This window comes from Sturnira hondurensis, unplaced genomic scaffold (genome assembly GCF_014824575.4).
Source record: "Sturnira hondurensis isolate 20B ecotype Veracruz unplaced genomic scaffold, ASM1482457v3 Scaffold0005329, whole genome shotgun sequence".
Classification (NCBI taxonomy): Eukaryota; Metazoa; Chordata; class Mammalia; order Chiroptera; family Phyllostomidae; genus Sturnira; species Sturnira hondurensis.
Genome location: NW_028077960.1, coordinates 1,737,666 through 1,753,790, shown reverse-complemented (window position 1 = coordinate 1,753,790; position 16,125 = coordinate 1,737,666). Strand labels below are relative to the sequence as shown.

General features: G+C 47.4%; 1 protein-coding gene across 2 annotated transcripts in view; it reads right to left on the bottom strand.

The window, feature by feature from the left end:
• The window catches only part of SIN3A (SIN3 transcription regulator family member A), a 68,361-nt gene extending 59,099 nt beyond the window's left edge, over nt 1–9,262 (bottom strand). Inside the window, exon 1 of one of the 2 annotated variants that reach the window (XM_037046990.1) lies at nt 9,241–9,262. The gene's annotated coding sequence lies outside the window, so the exon portion shown is untranslated. Of the gene's footprint in view, nt 1–5,136; nt 5,417–9,240 lie in introns of those variants that run through there. The other variant, XM_037046988.1, reaches the window with a different exon arrangement.
• Between the last annotated feature and the right edge of the window lie 6,863 nt (nt 9,263–16,125).

Here is a 16,125-nt window from a genome sequence, read left to right as displayed (position 1 = left end):
ACGTACTGTGTCCCAGCACTGTCCTGAGTGCTGAGGCTTTATCAAGAAAGTGAAGTCCTATCTAGATGGACTGTGCACAACTGGTACAATGCTCCTGAGGATAATCAATATCAGGTAGTTGTCCAGAAAACTTATGAGGACAAAAACTCTACGCATTTGGTTATAACTGACAAAAAATCCATGTCTTTTTAAGAAAGAGACCCAAGAAGAAAGTTACATGATTAGCTGCAGGTCTGATCCCTGGTTGAGGTACATGTGGGAGGCAACTGATCAATTTTTCTCACACTGATGTTTTCCTCTGTCTCTCTCTCTCTAAAAATCACTAAATACATATTTTCAGGTGAAGATTTTTTAAAAGGTCAGAAAAATAAAATTCCCTGAAATATTTGGAAATAATATAATTTACTAATGGCAGAACCCTGATTCAGACTACCCTAGTATGTTGCTGGAGGGGTTTCAGTGTTGGACCTTAACCACAACAAAAACCACTCAGAATTATTTACTTAAACTATTATAAGAAGAAATTAAAAACCCTAAGATATTACTGGCACTACTCATTTGTTAGCAGAAACATGAACCCATGTGAAGAAAAAGATTTAGGAAATAATAATTGACCATATTGATAACATATCTTGAGCTTGACATGATAGCAGTAACATATATGCCAACTCCTAACTTCTTCATTGGGATTTGTATCTTTCCAAAGGAGCAGAAGCAATCAGTTCTGCAAACTAAAGAGAACAGGACTCACAAACCCTGGAAGAGAAACGAAAAACTCACTTGCCAATTTCAGCACTATGCCATTCCTTTTAACATTTCAAAGCATCCTCTGGTGTATTTTGAAGTATTTTGAGTGAATGTCTAAGGTCATTTCACCACTAGATTCAACTACATCTTTAGGATTTTAGACTCCACCCTCCTATTTCTTATCCACAATCCCCTCTTCCTCCATCCACAGGTAAGCTCTTTCTTCTGAATTCCCTACAGCTCTCTGTACTTGACTCTTACGCACTCAATCTACACTGCTGTGTAGTAAAATCATTACACCCATATTTGCCTTTCCTTCTAACAATGTAAACTCCTAGAGGACAAAGTTTCTTCCTGTGTCAGCTATTTAAGAAATGGTCAATAAATGAGTGTTGACTCAATTCACCTTCAGAATCTGAGTCTCAATCTTGTCCCTTATAGCTGCTTTCAAAAGCACAATGCTGTGCTGGTTTCAAATTTTTTAAAAAAATTAAACAAAGAACTGCCATATGTTCCAGTAACTCCACTTCTGGGGATACACCCAAAAGAATTCAAAACAGGTACCTGAAGAGATATTTATACACCCATGTTCACAGCAGCATTATTCACAAAGCCGAAAGGTAGAAATGACCCAACAACTTAAATGTCCACTGACATATGACTGGATAAACAAAATGTGGTATATACATAAAATGGCATATTATTCACCATCAGGAGTAATTCTGACACATGCTACAACATGGATAAATCTTGAAGACATTATTCTAAGTAAGCCAGACACAACTAACAAATACTGTAAGAGTGGACGGTAAGAGTCCACTTCTATGATGTACTTAGAGTAGTCACATTCACAGAGACAAAAAGTAGAACAGTTCTTGTCTGGAGCTGGGGGGAGATTTATTATTGTTTAATGGGCACAGAATTTTTGTTTGAAAAGGTGAAAAAGTTCTGGAAATGGTTATGCTAATGGTTAAACAATGGGAATATACTTAATGCCACTAAATTGTACACTTAAAATGGTCAAGATGGTAATCTTTATGTTATATCTACATGAATTTTTTTTTTACAATAAAAAAGAAAGCCCTGTCTGGTGTAGCTCAGTGGCTTGAGCACAGGCCTGAGAACCAAGGGGTTGCAAGTTTGATTCCCAGTCAAGGCACATGCTGGGTTGCAGACCAGGTCCCCAGTTAAGGTCGTATGAGAAGCAAGCACACATTGATGTTTCTCTCCCTCTTTCTCCATCCCTTCCACTCTCTCTAAAAATAAATAAAATTGGCTTGGCTGCTGTGGCTCAGTGGATTGAGCGCGGGCCTGTGAACCACATGATCCCGGTTCGATTCCCAGTCAGGCCACATGCCTAGGTTGCAAGCCAGTTCCCAGCAGGGGACTCACAGGAGGCAACCATACATTGATATTTCTCTCCTTCTCTCCTTAAAGACAAATAAATAAAAAATCTTTAAAAAATAATTTAAAAAAGAAAAAATAAATAAAATCTTTTAAAAAGGAGAGAAAAGCACACTGTTATGCTTTGGCTGGTGTGGTTCAATGGATTCAGTGCTGGCCTGCGAATCTGCAACCTAACATGCCTGGGTGGCAGGCCAGGTCCCCAGTAGGGGGCGCACAAGAGGCAACCACACATTGATGTTTCCCTCCCTCCCTTCCCCTCTTTAAAAGTAAAGAAATAAAATCTTGAAAGAGAAGAAAAGCACACTGTTACTTCTGTTTACTATTTAGACCAACGCTTGGATCTAGATCCTAGCTTGACCACTTACCATATCTAACCTCTCCGTGCCACTCATCTCTAAAACATGGATCCCATGAATTCTACTACACAGGGTTGTCATGAAGATTAAATGGGTTAATAAATGTATACTGCCTAATGAATGTCTGGGACATAGTAACAACTCAATAAATGTTGAATTCTTATGTACAGTTTGAAAAAGCTTGTAACTATCCTTTTTGTAAGAACTGCAGAAAGTAAAAGCTTAAGGAACTCTTAGTTGGGGAGTTAATTAGAAAGCCTTTTAAGAGACTGCACTAAATTACTGAATGCCATGAACAACTAAAATTCACAGCCATTAACATCTGCCTTGCACAGTTCTCTAGTATCCTGTCTGCACTGAAGATGTAAACAGGACTATGCTCTGCCAGGAACATTATTAAATCACTACACACCTCCTTCCTGAATCAAAATAAATAAATAAATAAATATTACCCTTTAATTACAAATCTTAACTATGAAGTGCCAATCTATCAGGGTCTTTAACTCTGACAAACTACATAGTATATACTAGTAATGCTGATTTGGGGGCAGGTAAGAAGCATTTATGAAAAGCTTCCTGGGGCAGTATATCAAGGTTCTTATTTGAATTCTTAAAGCCTATGTGGGGACATGTGACCTGCCACACCAGTAGACAACATGTTCTCTAGGGCAAGAATTAGACCTTCCATTTCCCAGCACACAGCACTGCAAATAGTGGAAACAAACGTGCTGATCAAACTTTCCTGAGGGTAAACTCTCCACTACCTTTGCTATCTTTATTAGTTTGAGGCATCAGGAAAAACACCCAGGTTTTCAGTCTCCATACCAATTATATTACAGCCACCATTAATCACACTAAAAAGCTACTGTTGCCCCTATTTCCTTAGCTGATAAGGTGGGACTTACTCTCTCATGTGTCTTAGCACAGGGTACCAAGCTCTTAGTCCCAACTGAGCTAAGCATAGACCTAGAATTTAACTACAGTTCAGACAATTAGCCAGAGGGCTTGCTCAGATGTTAGTAAGTAAACATATTCGTTCAGTATTTATTTTCTCATGAAAGCTATCAAAAAACAATTTCTCTTAAGAAAAGAGATTATCAAACCAGAGGAAAAATCTCAAAATGGTTCATTAAACCTGAAATGTATTAAGGCAAATCCCTGGTAAGCGTTGGAGGGGCACTATATGTTATAAGGAACGATATCCTCACCTTCACCCTACTTTTAATAAAGCAAGTCAAGAACATTCTATTTTACAGATTATAAATAGCAAGTAGTCTATATGTTCTAACTGAATCACATACAACCAGAAGACTTTTCAGGAACACCTATAGCTACTTATTTGCAACTTCTTTGTGAAATTGAGCTTATACAAAATCAGCTGTATAAAGCACTAAAAATTCAAGAGTTGAAGAAATCAGTATTCTACACAGAGTATGAGTTTTAAGGTAAATTACCATTTTAATAAACTAATCACGCTAATATAAAATAAATCCAACCCTTCTTTTTCTAAATATGAGTCCTGTGAAGAGCAGGAGCTTACAGCCTTCTCACGGCTGTGTTTGAAGTCCTGTGGCACTGAAACAGTGGCTAAATCTAAGTACCCACCACCCCATTGGCCTAAAGGAAGGCCCGCCCCTCAGAACCACGTTAACTGAACATAAAGGGAACTCCAGAAAAGGTTGTCCTTGGCCACATTTCTATCTCTTGAGGACTCTCTCGTGGTACCTCCCCTCACCATGGTAGCACAAGTAGCATTTGACCGCAAATATCAACCAAAAGAACTTGCGTACCTCACCACAAAAATTACAATCAAGAAGATAGTGGCGACGACCACGCTTCCACTCTCTAATCTGCACGGTTCCATCCCCATTGCAAGGACCAAGGCAGAAACAGCTCCAATACTGGACCCTCGTGCCTTAGAGAAAAAGCACTGCAGAACTGCCAACAGTAGCTCCTAACATCACCACTCCTCGGGTCAGCAAGGCCCTCCACCCGCCGGAGGCATAGGGCGGGGCAAATCTAGGCGCGACTCCCAGCCAGACCCGACAGCGGGCTTTTCCGAGCCCCGCCTCACTGGCCAAGGAGGCGGAAACCAGGGGGAGGAGGAGGAGGATGGCCAGGGGGCGTGGCATCATCGCTCCTTACCGCCTCTTCGGCCAACCCGATACCAAGAAAGAGGAGGAAGGCGGACTTCATACCCCCTCCCCGCCACGCTCCGAAGGCACTCGCGGGAGACCACCCTCCCGTCCCACACCCCAGCAGACTCGCGCACAGCAGCCAGCCAAAGCCCCGCCCACCCCTAGAGGACGGGAGGGGTCACCCACAGACAGCACTCCGGAGAGGGCCAACCCCGCCCCTTTCTCCACAATCGCAAGCGCGCGCTGAGCCCCACCCCCCCAGCAGCGACCAGAGAGCCCGCCCTCTCCGCGCGCACCGGGACTACGCTCTCCTCCCCCTCCCGCACAGAGCTAGCCCGCTCCGCCCCCCCACCCCCCTCACACATCCACACACCTCCCGCCCGCCGGCTCTACGGGAAGCCGAGGAGGTCAGTGCCCCCCCTTGAAAATACACACCCTCGAGTCCCTCGTTACCCGCCACCTGGCTCCCCGACCCGGCGTGCTCTCACCGCAAAGCTGCTTCGGCCGCTCCTTACTGCGTGTCCGTCTCAGCGTGAGCCTCGGGCTCAGCAGGGAGGCCCCGCGAACGGCGCTAGCATAGGCCTGCTGAAGAGGAGTGGCAGGCTCCTTTCCGCTAACGATGCGGTCACAGACCCCGACGCCCAGACTAGGAAGGAGGGAGGGAGGGAAACTCTGAGGGGGGAAGGGGAGGGGGGGAAGATGGAGAAACCGTCTCCGCCGCCTCTACCGCCGCGGCCGCTTCTCTGTTACCCGGGAAATCCCGCCCACTCCGCCGGCCCGCCCAGCAAAGGAAAGGCTGAACTTCGCTCCACCACAGGCTACATAATCTGCCTATCAAAAGTTTAGCCAATCGCTACATCTGCCCGCCCCTTACCCCTTGGCAAGGAGGGGGAGCTGCTCACCTTCTCCACGCCTCTATTGGCGGGGAGCTTCCCGAGCTCAACCCCGCCTATTGGAGGTGAACTGCTGAGTCCCACCCCCAAGCCGCAACACTATTGGAGGAAGCAGAAAAGCTCTTCACATCATTGGAGGACTCTACAGATCACGCCCCGTGCCGTTTCAGCCACAGGCCCACAAGTCAGTTCTCGCCCTCGCCAATCAATGCATTGGACGGCTACCTCTAGCTCTCCCACTGCTCTAGGAAGGTAAGTAACCGAAGTGGAGTAAAATGTCCGTGAGACAGTCCCCTCTGACCACACTGCCGGGACAGGCCCCGCCTCCAACCATTGAATTGGGTAGCTCATGCCCGGTAGAAGCCCCATTGGCCAGGACGCCTGTCTAGGAAGGAGCTGACCCCGCCCCGCACGAGGAGGCTGAACCTTAGCAGTCCTTTTGTGGAATGTTTACACTAGAGACTGATCGCAGAGTTCCTGGCCCGAAACAGGAGGTGCTGCGAGACTCCATAGCAGAGGTCCTATTCCTGGGATTTGAAGAGTGAGAGACAATAGCATTACCACTTTGGGTGACCCCCTCCCCCTTACAGAAGAAGGGAAAAGAAAAAAAACCCTCATCCTTCCTATCCTATTCTCATTTTACAATTTACATTTCTGCTTGCTGCCTCGTCCTAAACTCGATTCCCTAGCAGCCGACAACTCCTTTCATTGAGTGCAGAATAAGGACTGGAGACCAAAGCCGAGAAGTAGCCCCAGGGGTTGCCAGCCCGCAGCACATTTACAACACCTACACTCCCAAAACTTGACCAAGCAGTCTTAAAAGGGTGGAGATAATAAACATGAAGCTTGGGCCCTAAACAGCCACGGGTCCTGGCAAGCCTCCGGAAGGCGGAGAGTGATCTCCAGGTTAAATCCAGGGGCATCCCCAGACTGTAAGAACTGAGGAAGTAGTCCAGACAGGCCAGGGCATAAATAAACCTTCACTCAAACTTCAGAAAAAGGATAAAAATTAGCGTTGGGGGCAAAACATTGTAAGAATGCCTGTTCACCTCCTTCTTGGACAATGGAGTTAATGGCAGTCTCTAGGCTCTCCCTTTGTCGGTTATGGTAATTCGAACACACAAAGTACTTGAAGTGCATAGGGTTGCTTTTATTTATTCACCAAATAAGGCAGAGAACTCATGCTGGCCTTCCTTTGGAGGGTGTTCACTGCGGGTCAGGGGAGAAAGGGGCGGGACTGGAGTTTTCCCGCTTTCTCTGGCAAAAAGGCTACTCCGTGAGAGCCCACTCCACTAGTGGTAGACCCCAGGGAACCTAAGTCCTAACGCCATCAATCAGGCGAAGATGGCAAGGAATGAGCGCTGTCAACAGGTGGGCCTGACTCTAAGGATGGCTTCGAGTCAGATGGACAAGGCAGCTAACTGTGAACCCCAGAAGCAGCCGACAAATGGGAGCAGACTCGCCAAGAGCCAAGCCCTGCCCCAGTACAGAGCTCTAAAAATAAGTTATACCTAGGAAAGCGCACCCCGGAGCAAACCCTTAGGAAGTTTCAAAGAAGCGGCACTTCTGCAGAACTGAGGGCTACAGTTAACTGAATTGACCCAGCACCTCGGACTGCGTGCCACACTGAGCTCCCATCTGACATCAACAACCACTTCGAACCCAAGCAGGATTCAGCCAACCCCGACTTCTCTGCATCCAGGACAATCCTGGGTTGCTTTTTTAGACAAAAACAACTAAGGACAGTGGCCGCCTTTCACTAGAAAGAAAACATAGACAGCGGCCGCAGCATTCTTAAGTTTAAGCTCACTCAGGCCGATCTTTGAGAAGTCAAGGGCCGCGGGAATATAGCTAGGCCAGAGGTTCAGAACTTTAGTACTTGGCCCGGAAGGGCAGATCCCACTCCCTCCTCTCAACCCCTGCAGGACCCCCAGAGCTAAGCCCCCCAAATCCACTCACACCGTCAACCCCTAACTTCATCGCGAAGGCTACCAGATCTCGAGCCTTGGAGTAATGAATCATTGTTTCTTCTGCTCTCCCCGCCTCGCCAAAGGCTCTAAACCCGGAACTTCCGGGCGGGAGACAGTTCTAAAGAGCAGCAGAAGCCTCACCCATGTGCTGAGCGCGAACACTACCGAGGAAAGGGGGCGGAGAAGAGGGGTGGACTTTGCCCTCCTGGCTCTTTACGCAAGAGGCGGGACAATATCTCGCCAATCAGGAGTAGGGGCGTGACTTTACGCTCGCGGTAGGCCACAGGAATCCATCCCCCGCCCTACAGGAAAAAAAAAAAATTCTAGAACTTAAACTCCAGCCCAGCGTCCGAGGGGCGGAGCTTGGAGAAGGTCATCCAATCCGTAAGGGAGAAGGAAAAAAGGGAGTCTCACCCAGCCAAGAGAAGGCGGGCCCTTGGGAGGAGCCTGGTGTGGGTGGAAAAGAGGAAAAAGCCCCGCCCCCAGCTCTCCAACACTTCGCGCCGGGAGCACCAGCAGTCGTCGGAGTAGATAGTAAACAAGCCAGGCCAAGGAGTGGAGGCAAGAGCCTCAGAGCGCTCCGTGGACCCAGCTCCTGCACCTCTTCCCCAGGAGGCGCTCCGCCCAGCGGCAGAGCTTCGCACCGGCGCCCCGCCTACCAGCAGGCGGCCGCCATCCCGGGTGACAGGCGCGTCTCCCGCGCCCCTCCCCGCCCGCTGATGCATTTCCTTTTCCCGAGTCGGAGCGTGGGTACTGTTTTCCCAGTTTCCGACCTTCACTGCTCCTTTCAGGCCACCCCTTCGTGGGTGCGCTCATACGCCGCGCCCCGCCCCCTCGGCCGCCGCCTTGGGGTGGGCGGGGAAGGAGGTAGCTCCTTGTTTGCGGGATCTGCTGGAGCACCGGTCGATGCGGCGGAGCTCTTGGAGGTTTCTACAGCCACCGGCCGAGGTGGCGTGGGCTCGTGCCTCAGCGGGTTCCGGCGCCGAATGCCGGTTCCACTGTCACGGCTCAGGAATTTGGAGCGCCAAGCCGGCGTGGGGGTCTCTCTTTCGTGGTCCCCGGCCGCCCCTCCTGCCGGGCCCGCGTTGCCTCCGCCCCAAGAGTCCATAACAACCGCGAGCCTGCGGCGCCCGCGCCTCGCTGGAGCGCGCCCACTGCCCCTCCAACAGTTTGCGTACAGAATCGAAACATTCAGGACGTCTTGCCGCACTCGCCCCGCGTGGTTAGCGGAGAAAGCTGTGGGCCCCGGCTTGCTAGAGAAACTCCAGCTTTCCGGGTTCGAGGGCATAGGCCGCCGCCCCCCGCCGAGCCCGGACCCGGCTCCAGGCACAGTGCAGAATTTCTCCTTTTTTCTTTATAATAATTTTTTAAGGCGTTCCAGGAGCAAGGGAGATCCCTTCCTGCCCGCACTTACCCAGTTTCCCGCCGCAACCTACCAAAAACTACGTCTCGGAGAAATAAACTAGGCAACAACGCTGGCGTGCTGGCGACCCTTAACTGGGCTAACCCCTCCCCACGAACCCGGCAGGGCTGGGAAACAAACTGGTGCGCGGGCGGCGCTAATAGCTCTCGTTCCTGGCCTGCCCCTCGCCTCCCTCGGACCCTAAGACTCCCCTAGTTCCGTCCCGGGGCCCGCGGCGCCTGCCCCTTGATGGACCGGCCGTATCGACCAACCGACTAACTAGCCTCAGACTGGGGAGCCCAAATTAAAAACAGCTGTTTAACATACCCTGCGAGCCAGGCGGGGAGTCTTGAATGGGGAGAACGCCCCCCACCGGCAATTGGCTCCCCGGCGCTCGCGTCAATCACCCTCGGCCCGCCTTCCCCGCTCGCCCCACCTCTTGTCTTCATCGAACGTCCCTCCCTCCAAAAGAATATAAACTAGCCGCGCGTGGTATACGCTTCTGTGGCAGAGGCCACTTTCTTTCCAGCACCGCCAAACTGAATTTCTTGAGACCCCTGGGCTGGAGGGAGGCTGGGACTAGATACGCAGGGGTGGCCCGGAGGAGGAGCTAGTAGGGCCCAGCCCCATTTCCTTCACACACGCACCCCATTTGAAACTGGGTAGGGGAGGCGATAGAGACAACCTAGGGACTGGCTGGACTGTCCCCACTCTCCTGGCTGTGTAACTTAACCGTGTCCCGCCTATTTTTAGGTGCCTGCCTAAATGAACTGTGTAAGCGGGAAGTCCTCCGTTCAAGGCAACAGGCACTTGTCTGAACACCTACCATGGGTTAGGCAAACACATTCCTACCGCACTTGCTGCTGAGTGCGGTTTTAAAGAATGGATGAAATGTGCACTCTGTACCCTCCAGGGGCTACAGATCCAACCTAGGAGATGCCACAGAAAGAGCTAAAGCAAGGCAGAAATTTATGCATAGATATTCATAGGTGTTCAGAGCAGGTAGATTCTAGCTGAAGAAAACGGTAAGTCGTGGAGGAGGTGGCACTTAAGTTGGGTTTTAAATGATTTAATCAGGCAGAAATGGAGGGGTAAAGTCATTTTCAACAAAGGGCACAAAGAAGTAAATGCACATTGTTAAGGACCTTCGAGTGTGGCTGTAGTCATGAAAACCAGGGTTGGAAAGGTTGAACGGCAGAATACTTTAATACCTGGTTAAAATTCTTAAAATTGCACAAAAGAATAAGCAAGCATGACGGTCCTAGGACCACAGGCCCAGAACTATGGTTTTAGATACTCAACATTCCAACCCAGCACCTGGATGAATTCTGAGGATGGGTTAAGTGAGGGCCACCTACAGGTAGCAAGATGAGGGCACAAAGATAGTTGTAATACTGGGTTTGAAGACTGCAGAGGAAAATCTGGTGGGTGAGTTAGGTGGGGAAAACGAAGAGGTTTCTTTTGCTCTCTCCAAGCCACCCAATCCAGAAAGCCTTTCCCACCTTTATGCAGCCCTTAAGTCAAAGCTCTGACTCAGAATCTTCCTTGAATCATTTGCAGTGTTTGTCATAACTTTCAACCAAAAGGAGTGTCTGCCGGGCAGGGGCTAACTCACATGCCTGTGCTCAACAGAGTTAAGCCTGAAGCCAGAGCACACAGTAAGGAAGGAAGACCATTGATTGAGGTTCCCAGGAAATGTAGTGTGGATGAAACGGTGTGTGAAGAATGTGAAGGGCCTTGGGATCCTTTGAGCATAACGGGGGCCTGTTGCCAGTTAGTCTACCCCAACAATATAGGAAAGATGTAATAAGGACTTAACCAGGGTAGTGGCAGTAGGTAAGCATGGATAAAAGAAGAGAGATGTGTTTGAGAAAGCCTGAAGAGAACTGAGTGATTTAGTGTTAACGTGGGAAATGGAGTTGGTGGCCTCCTGGTGTGAAGAGGGAGAGGTTAGTGGTTAGGTAATCTGGGTTCTAGATTTAGCATGGCCAGTGACTGGTGGTATAACCTGAGGCAAGTCCCTTCCTCCCTGTGGGCCCATTTTCCCCCTGTGAAATAGGGGGTGGAAATTGGAGTAGAAAGGCTCTAAGGACCATTTCCCTATTCAGTGCCATGGGGCTGAGAGAGTCAGATGGGGAAGGAAGCTTGACACTAGGGAGGGCAGACAGAAATACTGATATGGGAAGGACAGGGGGTCATACAGTTGTAGTGGGGGCTAGACTCTGGGTGGTAGCTTGGCTGACAGAATCTTTGAGGGTAAGGGTGTGAGTGTGGGTGGGAAAAAGCCAGGAGGTAAAGTCTGTGTGTTCAGTAGGAGGTCCACCAAGTGCCAGGGCCATGGAGGGTGAGACTTACTCTCAGAATAGGGGCTCCCTAGGGTGAGGACCGAGGTTTACTATGTCAGAATACAGATCATCTGATATATGAAGCCCCACATCAGATTCCTGCTCCATTTCCCAGTAAGCTGTGGCCTAGATGAAGGCATAACAGATAACTGTGTAAATGTGAGATGAGGCAGAGTGGTAGAGCAGAAAAAAAATTATTCTAAAAGTTGAGTCCCATAGATCCCACTTAGATTCTTATGATCTGTGGATAGTCCTCCAATCCTGTACAAGAGGGTAATATAGCAATCCTTGCCCTGTTATGAAGGTCGAATGTAATGCTATTTAATACACCCTGTGAGGTTCTGAACTTCTCTGGAGGCCAAAGGCCCAATCATTTCACTCTAAACATGTATACATGGTACACTCGGGATGAAATTATTTGTGGAGAATTTACCTCTAGAGGAATTAATCCCACTCAAGAGAACCAGGCTTCACTGATACTCCCTACCTTCCTAAATGCACCACCCTGGTGGAACCCCCTCCAGAGCACCCCATAGATTGAGTTCCTCTAGTACAACTGCTCTAACTCACCATAGTGGTCAGCACAAGAGGCCCCTTGGAAGGGGTCTAACAATTGTTTCTGACCCAGTATGTCAATATCTGTATAACACAGCAAATCCTAGACTCTTTGGGAAAGTATTTGATTTGGCAACATATGCTTTCCAGTTGCACTTAAGGTTACATCTACCCCATCTATCTTTCCTCTACCCTATCAGTGAGGGCAAACCAGTGACTAGATCTGGTTAGGGCCTTCTCTGTCTGGAGAAGTCACATTGAGAAGCTGGGTTCTGATTCCCAGGAAGCTGGGTTCCTTTGTGTGTTAGGGATGACTATCCTATTTTGTAGTTGAGCAAACCGATGCTCAGAGTAGTAGAGTGACTTGCCCAAGCAGCCAAAGCAACATTGGGCCCAAATTCTGAGCTTTGAACATCCCCCTATGTGCTGTCTCCTTATACACTAAAGCCTATGCTAGGTTGGGGCTTCTACATAATTTCTGGCCCTTCCAAAAATATTCTCCTTGAAGCAAGATTTGTCATCCAAGTACATACATGCATGGGTCTTCTTCTGCTTACATATACTCAAAACAACTGTTATCCCTTCAAACACCCTGTGTCTCACAGGCATCTTATATCCACACCCACTCACTTTCATTCACAGAAGGGCTCACAGTTCCTTAGGGTGCCTGTGGTAGGAAATCCTGAACTACTTCTGCTGTCATCAGTCAGCATCCTGATAATAATCAACATTGTAATTTCCTTCCCCAAGTGTGAAATTGAGGAGGACTGTGGGAAATTCTATGTGTAGAAGCTTAAGTAAAATACCTATCAAGCCTATAACTGTTCAATAGAAGAGAGCCATTCCTTGGCCAGAGATGGCCCACTCCCGTATCTTGGGACACTGAAGCCAAGAACCAAGGCTGAAGATTCTGTCCCTTTGGTTCCTGGAAGAAATGAGGATATTTGAACTGAGATGATTTTAACTTTGGAATTTGTAAGATACCTGTTTACTTTGGAATTAAGTATTTTAGTGTAACTTTTGTTATGACTGTGTTTCTGCGCATAATCTGTAATTGGTAAAATCCAATTCTTGATACTTTTTGTATGATCAGGGTCCCTATCCCTTTTTTCTTTTCCTCTTATCTCCTGACAATTAGGCCAAGGGCTGGAAGTAGGGAAGGGATTAGCTACTAGGAGCAAAGAAAATAATTTGGAACTTTTGAGATGATCCCTAACACACTAATAATGTGCTCTCTGCCAGGTGGTCCTTTATTTTGGTTTACTATGTTAAAACTGTAAATACAACAGATCATGACATTCCTCTTTAACTGAACTGGGTTTTTCCTGTGTTGTTGCCTGACCACTTGAGTTATAGGAAGTTATGGGGCCATTTCAGGAGTTGGTCTCTCTCTAATTAAGTGGATCCTGATTGTTAGGTTATCCACTTATTTCCCTGGGTATTTTAATGGTCAGTATTGGCTCTGGTGGGTGTTCCTGGTTTTAGGTTTTTTCCTGTTTCTTAGAGGATTTATCAGTTATAATGCCAGAAACTTTCTATTGCCTGTTTTGCTCATCTTTGTTTGTGTGGTCCGTTTAATTCTTTGTTCACAACCACCAAGAGCCTGGACCCCATCTCCATTTGCAATAACTTCGTCAAAAAGGTGTCAGTGCCAGTACCCTGCTGATAGAACCTCTTGCCAGCTATAGACCAACCATTGCCAATTTGGGAATATCCAGGTGAGGGGCATCTGAGGCTTGCTCCCCACCCCAAAAGCACCCTACAGATTCCAGGGGAGGGCTCAGGTTATTGTTCAGAATCCCAGTTTAGCCACTACCTACCTGATGTCTTTGACAAGTCATTTTTTATCTTTCTCACTTTCTTATCTGTAAACTAAGAATAAGCATATCTACTGCAGGGGGGTGTAAGATTAAAAACAAAGTATGCCTACAATTTAGTCAAGCATTTTCAGACCTCTTTAATTGCTACCCCCACTTCTCCTGGCCATTCAAATGCGAAGTTCCACCCTGATGCTTCAGTATAAGAGGAAGCCAAGACATGCCCAAAAGATCCAATAATCCCACCATTTGAAGAAACTCCATTTCTCCGGAAACCAGTTGGTTTAGGATGTACAAATTCCACACTTCTGACTTCTGGGTGGCTTCAGAGGCTTGGAATCTTTAAGTGGGTGTTAAGACTGCTATGCACTGCCTTGAAACACCTTCTCCTCACTGAGCATTAATTTACCCTGAGCATAGATTTGGGTGACTTCTAGTCCAAATCTAGAAAATAGGTAAAGTAACCTTTGTTTTTAAAGCATTTCCAATTGTGTATCAGTTGTGGTTTTTAATCTTTTTAAAAAGTTTATTGATTTTAGAAAGAGGAGAAAGTGGGGGGGAGAGTGGAACATCAATGTGAGAAACATTGATTGCCTCCCTACACAGATCAAACCCACAACCCAGGCATGTGCCCTGACTGGGAATCGAACTGGCAACCTTTCAGTTCACAGAACAACACTCCAACCAAATAAGCCACACGGCCAGGGCTTTATCTTTTTTTAATATTTTTTTAAACAGCAGTTTCCTTTATTGAAATGAAATCTTAATCAGAGGCCTAATATGTGAAAGAAAGGTGCCCTTGCTTTAGCTGAAGCAGAGACAGCCTGCACTGCTGTCTCCATTCTTTCCCCTCCCATTCATGCCTCCTCCCTGTTAGCCACCCCCCACCCTCTGCCAGAAGACTGGTAAAACTACATTTCTGAATTTTGTTCACTCACCCCAGCCACTCCCTACCACTCACATCTGTGAGAAAACATCCTGGCCTTGTCCTTGGTTACCTCAATTAATCAAAATCTTTCACAGACTTTTCTTCATCCTCCCCTAAGTGTTTGTGGCACCTAAAGGGTCTCCTCTCTTATTGCCCTCCTCATTCTCTGTTCTCAAATACTTCCAAGGATCCTAGCTTCCACCTAAACTAAGCCCTCAATTCACATATCCAGCCCAGTATCTGCCTTGAGCATCAGACCTCTTATGTCTATTGGCTGCTGGCCACATAACAGGTATTCATTGAAGGTCAAGGAAGTAAAAGAGAGACCCTACTGGAGAAACTACCTGAACTAGGCTTGGCTGCACACCTGGTTGGTCATGAAGTTTGGACAACTCCTTTAATTAGACAAGTGACCAGGTTTTGATGCAGGGGAGGAGCAGAAGGAAGTAAACCTGAAATGGGGGAGGGGTACCCTTTGACCATCTTTTCTCTGTATCACTGTCTTGCTTTCCTACTTTCATCTTCATCTTGGTCCTGTCAGGAACACAGTACCCTAAAGTGTTGAAAAGAAATCACTGCTCCTAGGCCATGTTGGCCTTAGCAGAAAAAAAAGTGAGTATATAAGACCACAGCATGTAGTCTTGACTGGTGGCTCAGTTGGTTGGGTGACTGCCCTCAAAACAAAAGGTCGCTGGTTCAATTCCGGGTCTGGGCACATGCCTAGGTTATGGGTTTGGTCCCTGGTCGGGGTGGATATGAAAGGCAATCAATTGATGTTTCTCTCCCTCTTTCTCCTTTCCTTCCCCTCTCTCTTAAAAATAAATAAAATCTTTTTAAAAATTGCAGCACTTAGATGAAAAAAAAAGGAAAGATTTTATAAAAGCTATGGTGGCTGGCAGAGAGAAATGAAACACTGCAATAGGTTTGAATGCTAGATTTCTGTTTGTGAAGAAGACCCAGTCTTCTCTGTAGTTGAAAACACTTTATCTTCAAGACTATTTTGTGATGGTAACTACAGGGCAGATACTTCCCAAGAAAAAATCTGGTTCTAAAGTGGGTGGGAGCTTTAGCTCCTGCCCCTGGTAAGCTAACAGTGGTGAGTGGGTACCAAACAAGACCTGAGACAAATATGTGATCTTGGCTGGGGGCTCTTAGTTGTTTCATTCCTTGACTCTGAGTCACCTTAGTTACCCTACATGGAGCAGCATCAAAGATGAATGGTCTATGGGTTACAGAGAATACCTGACCTGTTTTCCAAATGAGTAAGGAATACAGGGAAGTGGGAGCTGACCCACCTGAAGATCCTGACGGTTCCTCTGCAGACATCCACACTTTGGAGGGCCTGTAGCAGGAGCATCTAATGTGGCCCCTTATTTTCCAAAAGGAAGCTAGGACTTGAGTGGTGAGATCTCAAAATTAACAAAGAGCTCAGTCACTCTAGGAAAGCTTTTCTAGCCAACCCACCTTCCTTGAGATCGCTGATCTGTGGTTTTCTAGATGTGTGGTTGTTCCTAGATATGGGGAGCCTTTAAGGGTAGGAGTCCCATCTTCCTCAAGCTACAATGCT